The sequence below is a fragment of the Abrus precatorius genome, unplaced genomic scaffold, assembly GCF_003935025.1.
Source record: "Abrus precatorius isolate BTA unplaced genomic scaffold, Abrus_2018 Scaffold8, whole genome shotgun sequence".
NCBI classification, from domain to species: Eukaryota; Viridiplantae; Streptophyta; class Magnoliopsida; order Fabales; family Fabaceae; genus Abrus; species Abrus precatorius.
The window spans coordinates 19,952,900-19,970,803 of NW_020874428.1; the positions used below are offsets into that span (position 1 = coordinate 19,952,900).

Here is a 17,904-nt window from a genome sequence, read left to right on the forward strand (position 1 = left end):
ACCAAGGTCCTGTTCATCCTTTCAGCTAAACCATTCAGCTGAGGAGTTTTAGGAGGAGTCTTTTCATGTCTAATACCCTGCTGCCTGCAATAAACATCAAAGGGTCCACAGTACTCACCACCATTGTCAGTACGAATGCATTTCAGCTTCTTGCCAGACTGCCTCTCAACCAAAGCATGAAATTCTTTGAATTTTTCAAGCACTTGGTCTTTTCTCTGCAATACATAGACCCATAGCTTCCTGGAATAATCATCAATAAAAGTAACAAAGTAAAGTGCACCACTAAATGACTTTACCTTTAATGGGCCACAAACATCAGAATGTACCAATTCAAGTAACTCTGACTTCCTGGAGGGAGGATGCTTCTTGAAGGATACTCTGGTTTGTTTACCAGCCATGCAATGAGAACATTTCTCCAACTCTGCATTCTTTAATCTCGAAAGAGCATCCCTTTTAGCTAAGCAATTAAGCCCCTTTTCACTGATATGGCCAAGCCTTTGGTGCCACAAAGATGACTCCATGTACATAGCATTCACACTCTCTTTAGCAAGCAAAGCTTTAGTCCAATACAGTTTAGAATGTTTCTCCCCTCTGGCCATAACCAAGTTACCTTTGGTGAGTTTCCACTTTCCAGAACCAAAGTGACTGTCATAACCACAATCATCAAGCAAAGGCACAAATATCAGATTAAAGCGAACATCAGGAGCATGTTTGACTCCTCTAAGTAATAACTGCACTCCCATGTTGGTTTGCAAGCAAACACCACCAACACCAATTACCTTAGACACACCATCATTACCCATCTTTAACACTCCAAAATCACTAGAAGTGTAAGATGTGAAGAACTCCTTCCTTGGTGTAACATGCAGTGTAGCACCACTATCAACTATCCACATGCTCTCATCAGATACAAGATTAACAGACTCATAGTCACGAAGAAGAACAAGATCATCACCTCTAGTAGTAGTGACACGATTATCATCATCATGATCCTTCTCTTTCTGCTTGCCCTTCTTGCCTTTGTTCTCCTTTTTCCAAAGAAAACAGTTCTTTTGGATGTGCCCTGTTTTGTGACAGTAATAGCACTCCACATTCTTGTATCTTGACTTGGACTTACTCTTGCTCTTTTCTCTACCACCCTTCGGTTCCTTTTTCTTACTTCTCCCCCTATTTTCTGTGAAAAATACCTCGGACTGAGATGAAGAACCCTGTGCCTTCCTTCTCATCTCTTCATTAAGAGCACCACTCTTTTCCATTTGCAAAGAAACAACACCATTAGGAGTTGAATTTGTAATTGAAACCCGAAATGTCTCCCAAGACTCAGGTAGAGTATTCAATAGCCATAGTCCCAAAACCTCATCATCAAAGTTGATACCCATTCCAGACAATTGATCTAGGAGCCCTTGAAATTCAGTCAAGTGATCTGAAATAGAAGAACTCTCCCTGTACCTCAAATTCATCAGACAATTCAACAAATACAATTTATTGTTCCCTGACTTAGAAGCATACAAGGACTCAATCTTCTCCCACAAAGTTCTAGCATGTGTCTCATTAGCAATGTGATTATATACATTGTCTTCTACAAAAGTCCATTCTTCATCAGACATATTTTTCGGCCTCTGAGTAGTAAAGACTGGAAGATGTAATTTCTTCACAAACAACAAGTCTTTCATCTTGCCCTTCCACAAATGATAATTAGTACCATTCAAAGCTACCATTTTTGTATTTGCCTCCATATTCAAGCAAGTCAAATAATCCCAAAACCAGAGCCCAAAGAGCTCTGATACCACTCTGTTGGGGAAAACCAAACACAAGAACACAATTATCTAAAGTAAGCAGCGGAAACAATTCTCTAAACTTGCAAGAACCTGTGAGGAGCAACAACAATAACAAATGGCAGCAACAAATACAAGGACACAGAGAATTATTTACGTGGGAAAACCCTCTCAATGTGAGAAGTAAAAACCCACGGGCTCAAGCCAGTCAATCAAGCTCCACTATAATCAAATAAGGAGTACAAGAGTGTTCAATCAAGTGCACAAATTCGTGCAAACAGCCAGCCAAAATCAACAGAGCAATACAGCCTTTAATGAAGGATCAAAGAGAGAATATCTCACAAAATAGGACTACTGTTCAGATACAATTTCTCTCAGCCAAGACTTCCGATGGACGATCCCAGCGGTCAGAATGAAGAAATTTACGTCTGGGAACTAATGTCAAAGTTTCAGCTCAATCCAACGGTTAACTAAGGAGAAATAACGATTTCTCAGCAGCTAGTCTGTGCAGAGTCACCAAAAACAAGGCTTCTGTGCGAAGACAATATCTCCAACTTCAGACCTCCAATCGATCATCCGAACGGTTAGAACAAAGAGCACCGTGTTATAAACCTGCTGTAAAATTTCAGCCCGATCCAACGGTGAACGAATCGGATATCAAAGAAATGGAGTAACTGGTCTGGAGCTTCTTTTCTTCCCTCACTTCCCTTCTCTCTTTTTGATGCCTCTCACCGAAAATACTTACACTAGGCTACGAAAAAATGGAATTCCCTCACCCACTTCACTGACTTCTCACTCCCCTCAATTAAGTGTAGAAAATGAGCTTGAAAATTTGGACTTTTTCGACATATCGTTAGGAGTCCAACCCAACAAGAAGTGTGGGGGATTACCTCTTGCAGAACAAGCATTAGGATGTCTAATGCAATCAAGGCTTGAGGTTGAGCTACTCTTATTTAACACCAATCTTAAAGCAGTGTTTTGCATTTTGTACCATATTTCCCAAAGATACAGAGATCTTGAAGGAAGAATTGATTCATCTTTGGATGGCTAATGGGTTTATTTCTTCCGGGAGAAACTTGGAGGTAGAAGATGTTGGCCATATGATTTGGAACGAATTGTACCAAAAATCATTCTTCCAAGATGTCAAGACGGATGATGATTCAGGAGATGTTTCGTTCAAAATGCCTTGTCCATGATCTTGCGCAGTCAGTTATTGGGCAAGAGTGCCAGATTTTGGAGAATACAGACACGCCTGATTTGTCTAGAAGCACACACCATATTAGTGTTGGCTCTAGTTTTTCATCCTTAAACTTAGGAGCTTTGCAAAATGTTGAATCCTTTGAGGTATTTGGGACTAGAACGTTTTGAGACAGAAACCTTGCCCAGACTCAATTTGTAACTTGCAGAATTTGGAAATCTTGAAATTGATTCAATGTACGAACCTAAGGTTTCTACCAAAACACGAGTTGCTTACAAAACCTCAGACATTTTGTCATTGAAAATCCATTTCCTTTGATTCATATGTTCCCTCACATTGGAAAATTATCTTGCTTATGAACATTAAGTGTATACATTGTTAGTTAAGAGAAAGGGCACAGCTTAGCAGAGTTACAAGATCTAAAGTTGGGAGGAAAACTGAGCATCAAAGGCATAGAAAACGTTAGCAGTGCATGTGAAGCTGAAGGGGCCAATTTGGTGGGAAAGGAAGACCTAAAGGAGTTATGCTTATCATGGGTCAACGACGGTGAAACCACATTGCATGGTACTTATGTTGAACAAGTACTTGAAGTGCTTCGGCCTCACTCAAATCTCAAGAAGTTGGAGTTAAATAGCTACAAAGGATTAAAATTGCCAAGTTGGATGGGAGTGCAATGGCTTGGTTAATCTAAAGCTTTTTGAATGTATGAACTGCAAACAACTTTCGTTTATCAACTACCACTTCTAAGAAAGCTTGAAATAGATAATATGGAAAATGTGCAGTACTTGGATGATGATGAAGATGAATGTAGCAATGGGGTGGCGTTTGAGGGCTTTCCCATCATTGGAGGAACTCGAGTTACTACATTTACCAATTCAAAATACATAAAATTAAAGGATTCAAGAAATGCTGATTAAAGTTCGTGAATTGATTGAAATAGTTCTGAAGTGTATGCAGTTAAAAATAAGTTATTTATAAAAAAAAATTACTTGTTTAATTAAAAAGTAAAGAAAAAGTTTTTTTTTTCAAAGAGATGTATACACGTGGTTGATGAGAATACTTGCAAATCCTTCAACCCCCTTCCCCCAAGCAAAGTTAAGTGGGTAACATTTTCCTATAATATTACACCCATTCTTTCATTAAAATTAATTAACCAACTCTTTTTTTTTTTACCCTTAAAAATAAATATAGATAATATACAGCATACACATATCCAAGTAAAAAAGTAGATGAAAGACAACAATTTATAAAATTAATCTAATAGAATAGAAAGCATACAAATTTTCACTAATTCTGTGATAAATATTTAGTTTTTTAAGCGTTATTTTATGTGTGTTTTAAAAAAAGTATTTCTGGAAAAGAAGTGCTGAGTTTAAGCAAAAGGACATGGTGTTGTTCATTTACTCAAAGTTTAAGCTCAGTTTGGTTTTATGTTTATGCATTTAATCCAAACGTTGTAAATGTTGAACGATCATTTGAATATTTTTAATATTCTTCAGCTTTCAAAAATGAAAATACTTCTCGCAAAGGTCACAAGATTCATCATATTTACTATAACAAACATCTCATCTTCTTTCACAACTTAAAGAAAAGAGTTGAAAGAGAATAAGTAAAAAGTTTTGAAGGTCTTGCTTACTTTATAACAAGTTGTGACTAACACAATTTTTTCAAAAATAATTAGTGCTACAATAACTAAAGAAGCATAAACTACAATTCAAAAGGAATTTGAAAGAGTAAAAAGGTACGTACTGTAAAACTATAAACTCTATAACGAGAATTTGAATTATTAAAAATAAAAAATGAAAAAGTTTGAAACCATAAATGATTACTATTCTAAGATAAAAGAAATAGTTAACTAAATGAGAGCTTATATGAAAAATATTCTTAATAAAAAAATTGTTAAAAAGTTACTAATCAATATTTTTCATAAATATGATCTAAATGTGATAACTATTGAGCAAATAAAAGATTTATCAATGTCTCTCGAAGCTTATGAGTAAATGTTAAAAAGACATGATAAGGACTCGGTTGAATATTTCTTTCAATTAAAGTTTAAATTACAATATCAGAATAAAGAAAATGAAGAAAAAAAAAGAATAATGAAGAAACTTCTACAAACAAAGAGAATTTTAGAAATTTCTCTAAAAACAATCAAAATAAATATTCTCCATGCAACATTTGTAGTAGAAATAAATCATGCTAACAAAAAATGTCAGTATTATGGAAACTATAATGTTGACACTACAAGAAAGTTAGACACATGAAAAAGTATTGGCATAATAAAAAAAAATATCAAGCAAATTTTGTTGAAGAATATGATCAAAAACATCTTTTCTATCTTACTAAAATGAGAAATCAAGATTCTAAGAAGAAATGTTTCTAATGTTAGCAACACCAAGTCAAAATGATATAACCTATAAATATGTGATAACATTCAAACTAGCGTTATTAACATCAAAGTAGCTGTGAAATCTATAAATGATACCTAAACATCATATCTAGGAAGTTTTTTTTTATAGTTACCAACTTCATCTCTTGAAACTCTCTCTTCTTGCAAACCTTGGAGTTGAAGAACTTGCACTTTGATGAATCAAATGCTTAATTCATCGATTTCCATTATGTCATTCTATATTACTTTTTTTTTTGTGATTTTTTGTTGTGTTGTATAACTATCCTTTTAGTTAGGGAAAGAGAGATCTAAACCTAATCTATATGTAATATGAATATTTACTTTTAATTCAAGTCTATTTATTTTAAAATGACTACTTATCTCTGCTTTTAATGCCTCTATGAATTGGTCATTCACAATGGATCATAAATTTCTATTTGCAATTAGAAGATTGAGATATGAATTAGAATTGAGGTAAAGCAACATAATTGGAGGCACTCTAGAAATAGAGGTCAACAACTATGAGGTCCTAAGAATTCTTGAGATTAATACTTATTCCAAATGGAAATTTTTAAGGAATTTGGGTTTCTAATTTGGAAAAAGGTCTTTGAATCAAGGAATTAACTTTCAATTGCATTACCAAATTCAACTTTCAATTACACTTTTAAGACTTGAATTAGAGGGAAGATTTAGGTTACTTAAATAAAGTTTTTGTTAACTCATTCCCTAACACTTTTGATATATTAATTTTTCATCATAAGTGTTATGTTTAATAATTCTAAACATAAAATAACTTTGTTATCTCAATTTGAGTTTTACAATAAAATTTAATGTAAGTTTCATACTTGTTTTAAAAAATTGATATACTAATCAAATAATAAAGAAATTGAGAAATTAACAAATAAGTTATAGTTCTCCTAAGAACAATGTGTGACTTTTTCATACTATGGAAATATCAATACACTTACCTAATTTACAAGTAACACTACATAACGTATATGTTTCGTATTTGGATTCGGTCCTATAACTGCATTGTCCTATTATGTTATTTTGTATTTTTGCTTAAGCTAACACCTTTTTGTTTAAGCGACAATATAAAATTTTGCTTAAATACACAGTGCAGTTCCTGCATGGACTACACTGAATTCTAATATGCTTTGAATTTAATAAGAAAGAAACACAGATAAAAGAGAGAAGTAATAAGAAAGCATATCTAAGCATACTTTAAAATTTATATAATTAACTACCCCAGATAGAAAAAATTACGTGAAAAATCATTTATTCATGATGATTGCAATTAAAATAGGTTAAGCTTTGTAATTTGCCCCGATTTTCAATAAGTCTAAAAGTACTCATATGATATGCAATTAGTCACAAAATAAGCATATAAATAATGATTAAGAAAATAGACATTATCGGACAATATATATTACATTAGTAGGATCTAGACGCAAGATGCTATATTAGTGCATTGATGTGTGACTTGAATTCGAATTATTGCTCATGAATGTTAATTATGTTGAAAGTGCAAGGGCCTGTCCAAGAAAAGCTTATAGACTTTGAACACCTTAAGAAACAATTATTTTTTTTGGTTAGAACATTAGTACCTAAAATGCACCCTCACTTAACCTTTCTTGCTGATAAGAACACGTGTGGAACATATGTACCTAAAACTTTCTATATCATAAGAGTCAATGGTTTTGAAAATGATCAACAAAACATCACAGAAGTTCAGATTAGATAAAAAATTTTAAAAAAGTGCTTATAGGAAGCAAAAATAAGGAAATAAAATAAATTATTTTTCATAAATTAAAATTAGTTTATATCTTTTACTTTTTAAAAAGTTTTCAACTACCTTCTTTAAATTATGAAGTGGATAAGTTGATTTTAACTTCTAAAAAGTTTTTTTTTTCTATAAATACTTTTGGATAAGCTTAATCCAACTAGACCAAATGTTTTGAGTTTTCAGCTTCAGACTTCGTACAGTTTTCTTAACAAGACCATCAAACACCTGCTTCAACCTTGAGAAACTCACCCCTTCTCTACAAATCAACCAAGCAAGAGATCTTTTCATCTGTTTTCCACACCCCATTACCTCTTCCATTTCCTCCACTACCACACCAATTGTTACAATCTCCAGAAGTTGTATCAAAATGCAACCTACTAACTTGCAGAATCTGTCTTACTTCTCTTGACAAGCAAATGAAAAAGTGATCGATTTTAGACCATAAATCTGAAAACTTGAATTTCAACAAAAAGGGGTAAATAAAAGATAATCAACCATGGGAATCTAATTGAGCTGAAATTGTTTATAAAATCACATTGTAAGTTCGTGTAGGCAGCTAAAATTTGCTTTTCTGGCCACCCAAAAAGCCACCCACAAAGATATGATGTAAGGACTTCAAATAAAAACAAACGTTCAATCTGTTCTCTCTAACCTCTGTCAAATGCGATCAAATTAAAAATTTTGATAAATTTAAGGATGAAAAACTATTAGAAATTGATACAAATTTCTAGAATAGTCTAGAAAAAATACTAAGAACAATCTAGAAAAAACTAATTGTATCTTCTAGTATGTAGATGCTTCTAGAGAAAGTTCTAGAATATTGTAAATCTTCAAGTTTCTAGATAGCTCAAGTATATTGAACCAAATGGTGAATGATGCCTATAAATAGGCATGCTACCTCATTGTAAAAGACATGAAGAAGAAGTAATCAAGACATTAATTCTCCATCTCTTGAGTCTTTTACTAAAACTTCTTCAACTACTATTTTCAACTATTCCTACTAACACATTTCAACTATCTTACTCATCTCACCCACACTAAAAACTATCAGTGGCATCAGAGCTACGTTCGATCATCTATTAGGCGTAGAAATATTACCATACTATTTCAAAATTAAAATAAACCACTTCCTAAAATAAACCACTACTCAACCATCATCTCTTCCCGTCCCTATTTTCAATGACAAAAATTATGATTTTTGGAGCACAAAAATGAAGACATATTTCACTTTCCAAGATTTCTGGGATGTTGTCGAAGAATGATTCACTACTCCCATAGACGTATCATCCCTTACTGCAGCTCAAAGAAAAGAACTGAAGGAGAATAAACAAAAGGATTCGAAGGCCTTGTTTACTCTACAACAAGCTGTGACTGACGCAATTTTTCTAAGAATAATGGATGCTACAACAGCCAAAGAAGCATGGAGTACGCTGCAGGAGGAGTTTGAAGGAAGCGAAAGGTACGCGTTATAAAACTCCAAACTCTACGACGAGAGTTTGAATTATTAAAAATGAAAGAGTCTGAGACCGTCAATGATTACTATTCCAAAATAAAAGAAATGGTTAATCAAATGAGAGCTTACGAAGAAAATATTTTTGACAAAAAAGTTGTTGAGAAATTACTGATTACAGTTCCCCGTAAGTATGATCCAATTGTCACCACTATTGAGCAAACAAAGGACCTATCTACTCTATCGGTGACAGAGTTGGTAGGGTCCCTTGAAGCTTATGAGCAAAGGTTGAAAAGGCATGATGAGGACTCAATAGAAAATGCCTTTCAATCAAAGCTCAAATTACGGTCTCAGAATAAAGGGAATGAAGCCAGAAAGAATAATGGAGAAACTTCTAGAAACAAAGTGAATTCTAGAAATTTCTCTAGAAATAATCAAGATAAATATCTTCCATGTGGCATCTGTAAGAGGACAAATCATGTTGAAGAAGAATGTCGGTATCGTGAAAAATCACAATGTCGACACTGCAAGAAATATGGACATGTGAAAAAGTATTGTCGCAACAAAAACAAGTATCAAACAAATTTCACTGAAGAGGATGATCGAGAATCACATCTTTTCTATGCTACCCAAGATCCCAGTACTGAAACGAGTGGAAATTGGTACCTGGATAGCGGTTGCAGCAATCACATGGCCAAAGATATAAACATCTTCAAGGATATCGACGAATCCATCAAAGTGAAAGTTCGAATGGGAAACGGTACTATCGCTGAGTCAAAAGGCAAAGGTATTGTTATGGTGGAGACAAAGAAAGGTACGAAACTTATTACTGATGTCTTACTAGTCCCCAACCTCAAGGAAAATCTCTTGAGTATTGGCCAAATGATGAAGAAAGGTTATTCTCTTCACTTCAAAGGGGACACATGTAAGATATATGACAACAAAAAGCAAGAGATTAGCCAAGTAAAGATGGAGAAAAGAAATCGAAGTTTTCCAATAAGCTTTCAACAAGGCGCTAATATTGCCATGAAAGCAGAAGTTGATACTTCACGACTTTGGCATCGAAGATTTGGCCACTTCAATACTCATGCCTTAAAACTACTACATCAAAAGAATATGATGAAGGATCTTCCATATCTTGAAGAAAATAATGAAGCTTGTGAATGATGTCTCCTTGGCAAGCAACATCGATTGCTATTTTCTACTGGAAAAGCTTGGAGAGCAAAAGACTTATTGGAGCTTATTCATACAGATATTTGCGGACTAATGCGGACACCATCACTACATGATAACAGGTATTTTATCTTTTTCATCGATGATTTTTCTAGAATGATTTGGGTCTACTTCATCAAAGCAAAGTCAGAAGTCTTTGGAATTTTCAAGAAGTTTAAGGCCCTTGTCGAGAAGCAAAGTGGTAAACAGATAAAAGTATTAAGAAGTGATCGTGGCAAAGAGTATACATCTCAAGAGTTTGATAAATTCTATGAGGATGAAGGCATTCAACGACAACTTACTGTCGCATATACTCCACAACAAAATGGAGTAACTGAGAGGAAAAACAGCACGGTAATGGAGATGGCTAGATCCATGCTGAAGGAGAAAGAATTGCCAAATACTTTCTGGGCTGAAGCAGTTTATACTGCTGTCTACATACTTAACAGATGTCCAACTAAGGCTGTCCAAGATAAAACTCCAATTGAAGCTTGGAGTGGGCAAAAACCATAAGCAAAATATTTAAGGGTTTTCGGATCAATTTGCTACATACACATTCCAGAAGATAAGAGACACAAACTAGAAGATAAAACCGTACGAGGTATCTTCTTGGGATATAGCACACAGTCAAAAGGATATCGAGTCTACAACTTGCAAACCAAGAAGCTCACCATTAGTCGAGATGTTGAAGTTGATGAAAATGCTGCTTGGAATTGGAAAGATGAAAAGGTTCAGAAAAATGTTTCCATACCAATGCAGCAACCTCAAGAAATTGAAGAAGTCTTAGGTGAGAATTTTTCACCTCCACAACAATAACATTCCTCACCAGAGTCTACTCCAAGATGAGTTAGATCTTTGGTAGATATATACGAGACCTGTAACTTGGCCATAACTGAACCTGAGAGCTTTGAAGCAACGTTAAAACAAGAAGTATGGGTCAAGACAATGGAAGAAAAGATAAAAATGATTGAGAAAAATAACACATGGGAGCTAGTAGATTGCCCCACAGATAAAGATATCATTGGGGTAAAATGGGTCTATAAGACAAAGCTTAATCCCGATGGCACCATACAAAAGTACAAGGCAAGGCTGGTAGCTAAAGGATACTCACAATAACTTGGAGTTGATTACAATGAGACATTTGCTCCAGTTGCTCGCCTGAATACTATAAGAACTCTGATTGCTCTTGCTGCACAAAAAGGATGGAACATTTATCAACTCGATGTAAAATCTGCCTTTCTCAATGGCATTCTTCAAGAAGAGATTTATGTGGAGCAACCGCAAGGCTTCGTCAGCAAAGGTAATGAAGGCAAAGTACTAAGACTGAAAAAAGCTCTATATGGATTGAAGCAAGCTCCACAAGCATGGTACAACAAAATTGATCAATACTTTGCAGACCAAGGATTCATGAGGAGCAAAAGTGAAGCAACTTTATACACCAAGATCCAAGGTCAGTATGATATACTCATTGTCTCCTTGTATGTACATGATCTTATCTGCACAGGAAACAATGTGGAGATGATAGCTAAGTTCAAAGAAGATATGATGAAGACCTTCGAAATGACCGACCTTGCCTTAATGAACTACTTCCTCAGAATAGAGGTAAAACAAAAGAAAGAAGGAATATTTATCTCACAGAAGAAATATGTTGAAGCACTACTCAAGAAATTTAAGATGAATGGATGTAAGACGGTCAACACTCTATTGGTGACAAATAAGAAATTGAAGAAAAATGATGGTGCACCGGAAGCTGATGCATCACGTTATAGAAGTTTAATTGGAAGCTTACTATATCTCACAGCCACACGACCAGACATAACGTATGCTGTAAGTCTTCTTTCAAGATTCATGCAAAGTCCAAGCCAAATTCATTTTGGAACAGCAAAAAGAATCCTAAGATATCTACAAGGCACAAAAAAGTATGGTATATGGTACCAAACTATGAGCAACTCAAAGCTACTTGGCTACACTGACAGTGACTGGGTAGGATCGATCGACGACATGAAAAGCATATCTGGTTATGCCTTTTCACTAGGATCAGGAACAATCTCATGGGCTTCAAAGAAGCAAGCAACAATTGTGCAATCAACAGCAGAAACAGAATATGTAGCAGCTGCTGAGACTGCAAGTCAAGCAATATGGTTACGAAGAATACTTGAAGAAATGGGAGAAAAACAAAATGAGCCTACTACAATCTACTGTGACAACAAATCAGCTATAGCAATGACAAAGAATCCAGTGCATCATAGTAGAACAAAACACATAGCAATCAAATATCACTTTATCAGGGAAGCAGAAGGAACTAAAGAAATCAAGCTCGAGTATTGCACAACTGAAGATCAAGTTGCAGACATTTTTACTAAAGCACTACCAAGACCAAAATTTGAACAGCTACGCACAAAGCTTGGAGTTACAGAAATTTGCACCAAGGAGGAGTATTAGAAATTGATACAAATTTCTAGAATAATCTAGAAAAAATACTAAGAATAATATAGGAAAAACTAATCGTATCTTCTAGTATGTAGATGCTTCTAGAGAAAGTTCTAGAATATTGTAAATCTTCAAGTTTCTAGATAGTTCAAGTATATTGAACCAAATGGTGGATGATGCCTATAAATATGCATGCTACCTCATTGTAAAAGACATGAAGAAGAAGTAATCAAGACATCAATTCTCCATCTCTTGAGTCTCTTACTAAAACTTCTTCAACTACTATTTTCAACTATTCCTACTAACACATTTCAACTATCTTACTCATCTCACCCACACTAAAAACTATCAAAAACATAAAAGAAAAAGTTTACTGAAACTAAAAACAAAACCATAAATAAATGTATACACTACATTCATTAAACAAAAAGTGCAAGTTATACGCAGCTCACCAAGCAATTGCTTTAAACGACGACAAAATGATGATTAATATGCAATAACTTCAAGATATCAATCAGATTATATAATAAAATAGTTTTGTTAATGTAAACCTTTAAGATTAATTTTAAAATATTAAAGTAATAAAATTCTATTATAAAAATATTTGTTATATTATTAATACAATAAATATTTTTAATAAAATTGTCTTTTTGTAATTCGATGAAGCTAACTTAACTAATTATATATATAAAAAATTAAAAATTTGATGATATTTATGTTTTAATATTTTGATGTATATTTTTAAAATATGACTTTAATAAATAATTTATTAGTTGAATATAAATTAATATTTTTTCATAAATATGGATAATTATTTAATTTTTTATATTATATTTTTTATTAATTTTATATTTTTAAGTATAAACCAAGTTTCTTGATCGAACCAACTCATTCATCATCGAGTTAAGTTGATTCAGGTCACAATAAAAATTAAGAAAGTAAATTATAATCAACCTAATCTAACCTATTATATTTTAATCAGGTTAAGTAATTTTTATTTTTTTTGTGAAACATAATTTGACCTAACATAACCTGTAAACCTTAAATCCTAAATTCAACTTGTAATCACTCCTAAGATTGCTTCTTCTCTGTTCAGAATCCGAGTGCCACCCTTGGAAAGAAGATGGTAACTCCTCAACTCTTCAAGTGCTATGAGTAAAAGAATTGAAAAAAAAAATAACGCATGTATTGATTTTGAATGAATGAATTACAAAGGAAAGCTATCTAGTTATATAGTTGAGAATTACAAAGAGAAAGAATTGAGAAGCTAACAGACTCAAGGTCAAAACGTCATTCCCAAACATAAATCTTCTTCCAATCAAACATACTAACAAAGAATCTAAAAACGGCCAAAGAGCTGCAAAATATAATGCAACAAGGTATCATTAATTCCCAAAAGGATATTGATCAATAATAGCCTAAGGTTGCTTAAAAAAAACGAAACTCTGGGAGCATGTTACTAATGGATAAATAATAGTGGATAAAGGACATGTAACTTCATGTTCCTGTAAAAAAGCCAGCACTCTGCAAGTTGCCAAAGTAGAATCCATTATGTTAAAATTTGAGGCGTAGTGGATACCAAGAACAGGCATATATGTAGCTGGAGAAGCTATGGCAACCACGAGATATAGATGAACACTGAGCAATAGTAGGTTTTTTTCTTTTTCTTTTCTTTTTTCATTACATGAGCCATCATAAGTTAGTACACCGTGTAAAACAGTCTAGGTTAATTTGAATTCCAATTCACTTAAAAAGAAACTGAAAGTTTAATTCCCGCATAGAATTTGAATCCGTATTGTTTATGTACAGAGAGTTTACATCAGATACAATAATTAAAATATCAAAATATCATTATGTTTTGCACTCAACTAATAATAATTATATATAATATTTTAATGTTAAATTATAACTAAATATCAATAAAATTATAATAATAGAGATTAAATCTTTCAAACAAAAACTAATAATGTATTATAATACATAATAACAACAATACATAGTTTCAACCAAGATTATCAAAATCAGAAACTTAAATAAGCTGGTGTATGCAGACAATAGATATAAAAACTTATCTTCTTTAGACAGATAAATCTTCTAAACTAATGTATATGTATGAACAAATATTTGATATGATTTTGTCAAAGTCATAGGAGAAAGTCTTGCTTCTATGTTGAAGACTATTCCTATGAGTGCCTAAAATTAAGATGTGACAAATTAAATGTACAGGTTTATCATAAATACATGTTGCATCTTTGTAAAGAGAAATAACCACACAAAAAAATATTTCTCGAGTGTTTCACTTGTGAGAAAAAAAAAAAAAAAAAGATAGTTTGAAAGAAAATTTCATGAGTAAATTTGAGTTAAACACTACGAAATTTAACTATAATTTTTAGTGCACTATAATACTATTTTGTTATAAAATAAACTGATGAATATTAAATAAATTCCACTATGACACTTTTTATTAATTAAATATTGATTTTAAAATCTCACAAATAACGCATAAAAATATCTGGTAAGTCCAAGAAAGGAAATCCACGATGTTAATGTTAATTGAGGAAAGCCTTTTTCTTTCAAATGTCAATGGCGGTCGCCAAGGTACTACAATTGTAAAATGCAATTAGAAATTTGAAAATTAGCTCTGTTAATTTCCAATTTTCTTCTTAATTATTTTTAAACAATCTTATTTAGAATATGTATATTCTAAGTAAGGAAGATGACTTTTTTTATTTATATTCCTAAATTTTAGAAGACGTAAAATTATATGATTAAAAATAATTTTCTTATGTAAAGACTAAATTTAGAAAAAAAGATAAAAAAATTTCAAAATACTCAAAGATAAAGGATCCAGTACAAAGTAATGAATAATGTTTTAAATTTGATTGAAATAATTGTGTGCATAGTTAAAAATAAGTCAATTATTATAAAATTGTTCTCGCAATTAAGAATGCTTGCAAATCCTTTACAGATAGAGTGCTTCACACGCTTTAGGACCTAAATCCGTTACCCTTACTCGAAGGCCGAAAGAAAGCATAAGGGCAGCAAATTCAGTAGTTCCTATGTATCCATTTTCTTAACCATAAATAGCATGTTGAATTGATGAGAGCTACGTGCCTTTTTCCAAAAAGGGGCTTTTTTTTTTTTGAAAAAAAAATTCTATTTTTATTTCTTACTTTTAGTTTTAGATATAGTTATAAAATTAACACTTTATTTTTATATATTTTTTGTTTTTAAAGATTTAAAAACAAGAAATAGTGAAAAGTACAAAAAGTTGTATTCGTACAAATAGATATAAAAATAAAATAAAAATAAGGTGACAATTTCATAATTAAAACTAAAAACAAAAAATAGAAATAAAATATTATCTGAAACCAAACTACTTTGACTATGCATATGCTAAGGGACGGGGATGGATGTTTTATTTATAATTTAAACTGTAGAAGTTGTACCATTAGATAAGATTTTTCTAAAAGATATATACAGTTGACAAAACAATTCAAAATACATAAACTTAAAGGATTCAAGATATGCTGATTAAAGTTTGAGAATTGATTGAAATAGTTCTGAAATCTGAAGTGCATGCAGTTAAAAATAAGTTAATTATAAAAAAAATTACTTGTTTAATTAAAAAGTAAGAAAAAGTATTTTTTTCAAAGATATGAATTCATACACATGGTTGATGAGAATACTTTAAATCCTTCAACCCCCTCCCCCCAAGCAAAGTTAAGTGGGTAACATTTTCCCTATAATATTACACCCATTCTTTCATTAAAATTAATTAACCAACTCTTTTTTTAACCCTTAAAAATAAATATAGATAATATACAGCATACACATATCCAACTAAAAAAGTAGATGAAAAAGAATAATTTATAAAATTAATCTAATAGAACAGAAGCATACAAATTTTCACTGATTCTGTGATAAATATATAATTTTTTTAGCATTATTTTATGTGTGTATAAAAAAAGTATTTCTAGAAAAGAAGTGCTGAGTTTAAGCAAAAGGACATGATGTTGTTTATTAATTCAAAGTTTAAGCTCAGTTTGGTTTTATGTTTATGCATTTAATCCAAACGTTGTAAATGTTGAACGATCATTTGAATATTTTTAATATTGTTCAGAATATTTTTAATATTGTTCAGCTTTCAAAAATGAAAATACTTCTCGCGAAGGTCACAAGATTCATCATCATATACACAAATAGATTGTGGCATTCCCTGAGTAAAAAAATGATCAGTTATGCAAATGCACAGTTCAGTTAGCAATTGCTTTAAGATGAAACTTTAAAGACAAAACGGTATTCAATGAGGAATAAATATTGATCATGATAAATGTGCAAAAACTTTAACATATTAATCGGCCTACATAATAAAATGATGACAGTGACCTATTATCTTAAAGAAGCCCAATGTACTGTTTAAGCAGTGTTTCCTATTTCCTGCAAGCATTTTCAGCTTTTAACAATGACATTCAACCTCTCTTTTAAAGATTTAGAAAGAGGCTTCGGCAGTGGGAAAAAAAAGAAAGAAAGAAAGAGGCTATGACAGAAATTAAAGTTATATTTGAAAAGGGAGAAAGCTAGGCATCAAAACTTAAGCAAAAGGTAAAGTTGATTCTAGCATTACCTTAGCCATAACAGTTAGGGCCATAGCATTTTTCTTTCCCTCATATCACTAACAATAACTACTTATATGGATTATTTTTTAATATATGATTTTTATAAATTATATATATATATGATATGGTATTTTTTAAAAATTATGAAAATATATAATTTAAAAGATAAAAAAATTGATGAAGTATAAAAAATTGTTAATGATAATTTTTCAAAAAAAATTTAAAAATTAAGAAAAATCAAAAGTTGGCAATGACGACTTTATAAAATAATTAAATATTTAAAAAATATATAAAAAGTCGCCAATGATGATTTAAAAAAATAGAAAAAATATCCCTACTTATATTATAGCATACGAAAATGCAAAATGAAAAAAAATCAATGTGAGAGTTAACAGGGAAGAAAATTGCAACACTTTTGGTCGGTCAGAAATTCAAAATTTAGAGTATTAACCTCGCTTGAATTCTTCCCCATATTCAACATATTTGAAAGAATCAGCAAAATTTGTCCAAGCAAAATATGCAAGTTAAAAAAATTTAAACTTACTGATTCCATTCTCATAAGTTTCCATTTGTAGAGATTCCTTTACTTGGAAAAAATATTATGAAAATAACATTGAATTTCATTGTTTCAGACTCAGTGAAAGACTACAGCACACATCACTAAATTCTAAATCATAATGAAGAATTAAAGCAAAAAGAAGCTTACAACATCCTACGTACAGAGCAGACCAACAATAATAGCATACTAGTTGGTCCCATGCATTTTCAAAGTTTGCTTCAATAAAGACTACTCATACATTTCCATTTTCCTTTTATTTTGGTAGGTCCCAGTTGTGTAGCTACTTCACTTGTAAACTTGCTAGCTTTTTATCCAGGCTTGATTGTGTTCATTGATTAAAATTAATTTGCATTTACATGAACAGTACAACACATTTTTCTTTTTACCCCTAAAAATAAATTGGTAATATGCAACGTGCATACCCCAAAGTTAAAAAGTATATGAAAAACAACCCTTGGAGGAGTATACAACATGCTATGCATATTA

At 32.0% G+C, this 17,904-nt stretch overlaps 1 pseudogene; it reads left to right on the forward strand.

Annotated features, from left to right (window-relative positions):
• Nucleotides 1-2,915: 2,915 nt before the first annotated feature.
• On the forward strand, nucleotides 2,916-3,861 carry LOC113874396 (annotated as a pseudogene).
• Nucleotides 3,862-17,904: the final 14,043 nt, after the last annotated feature.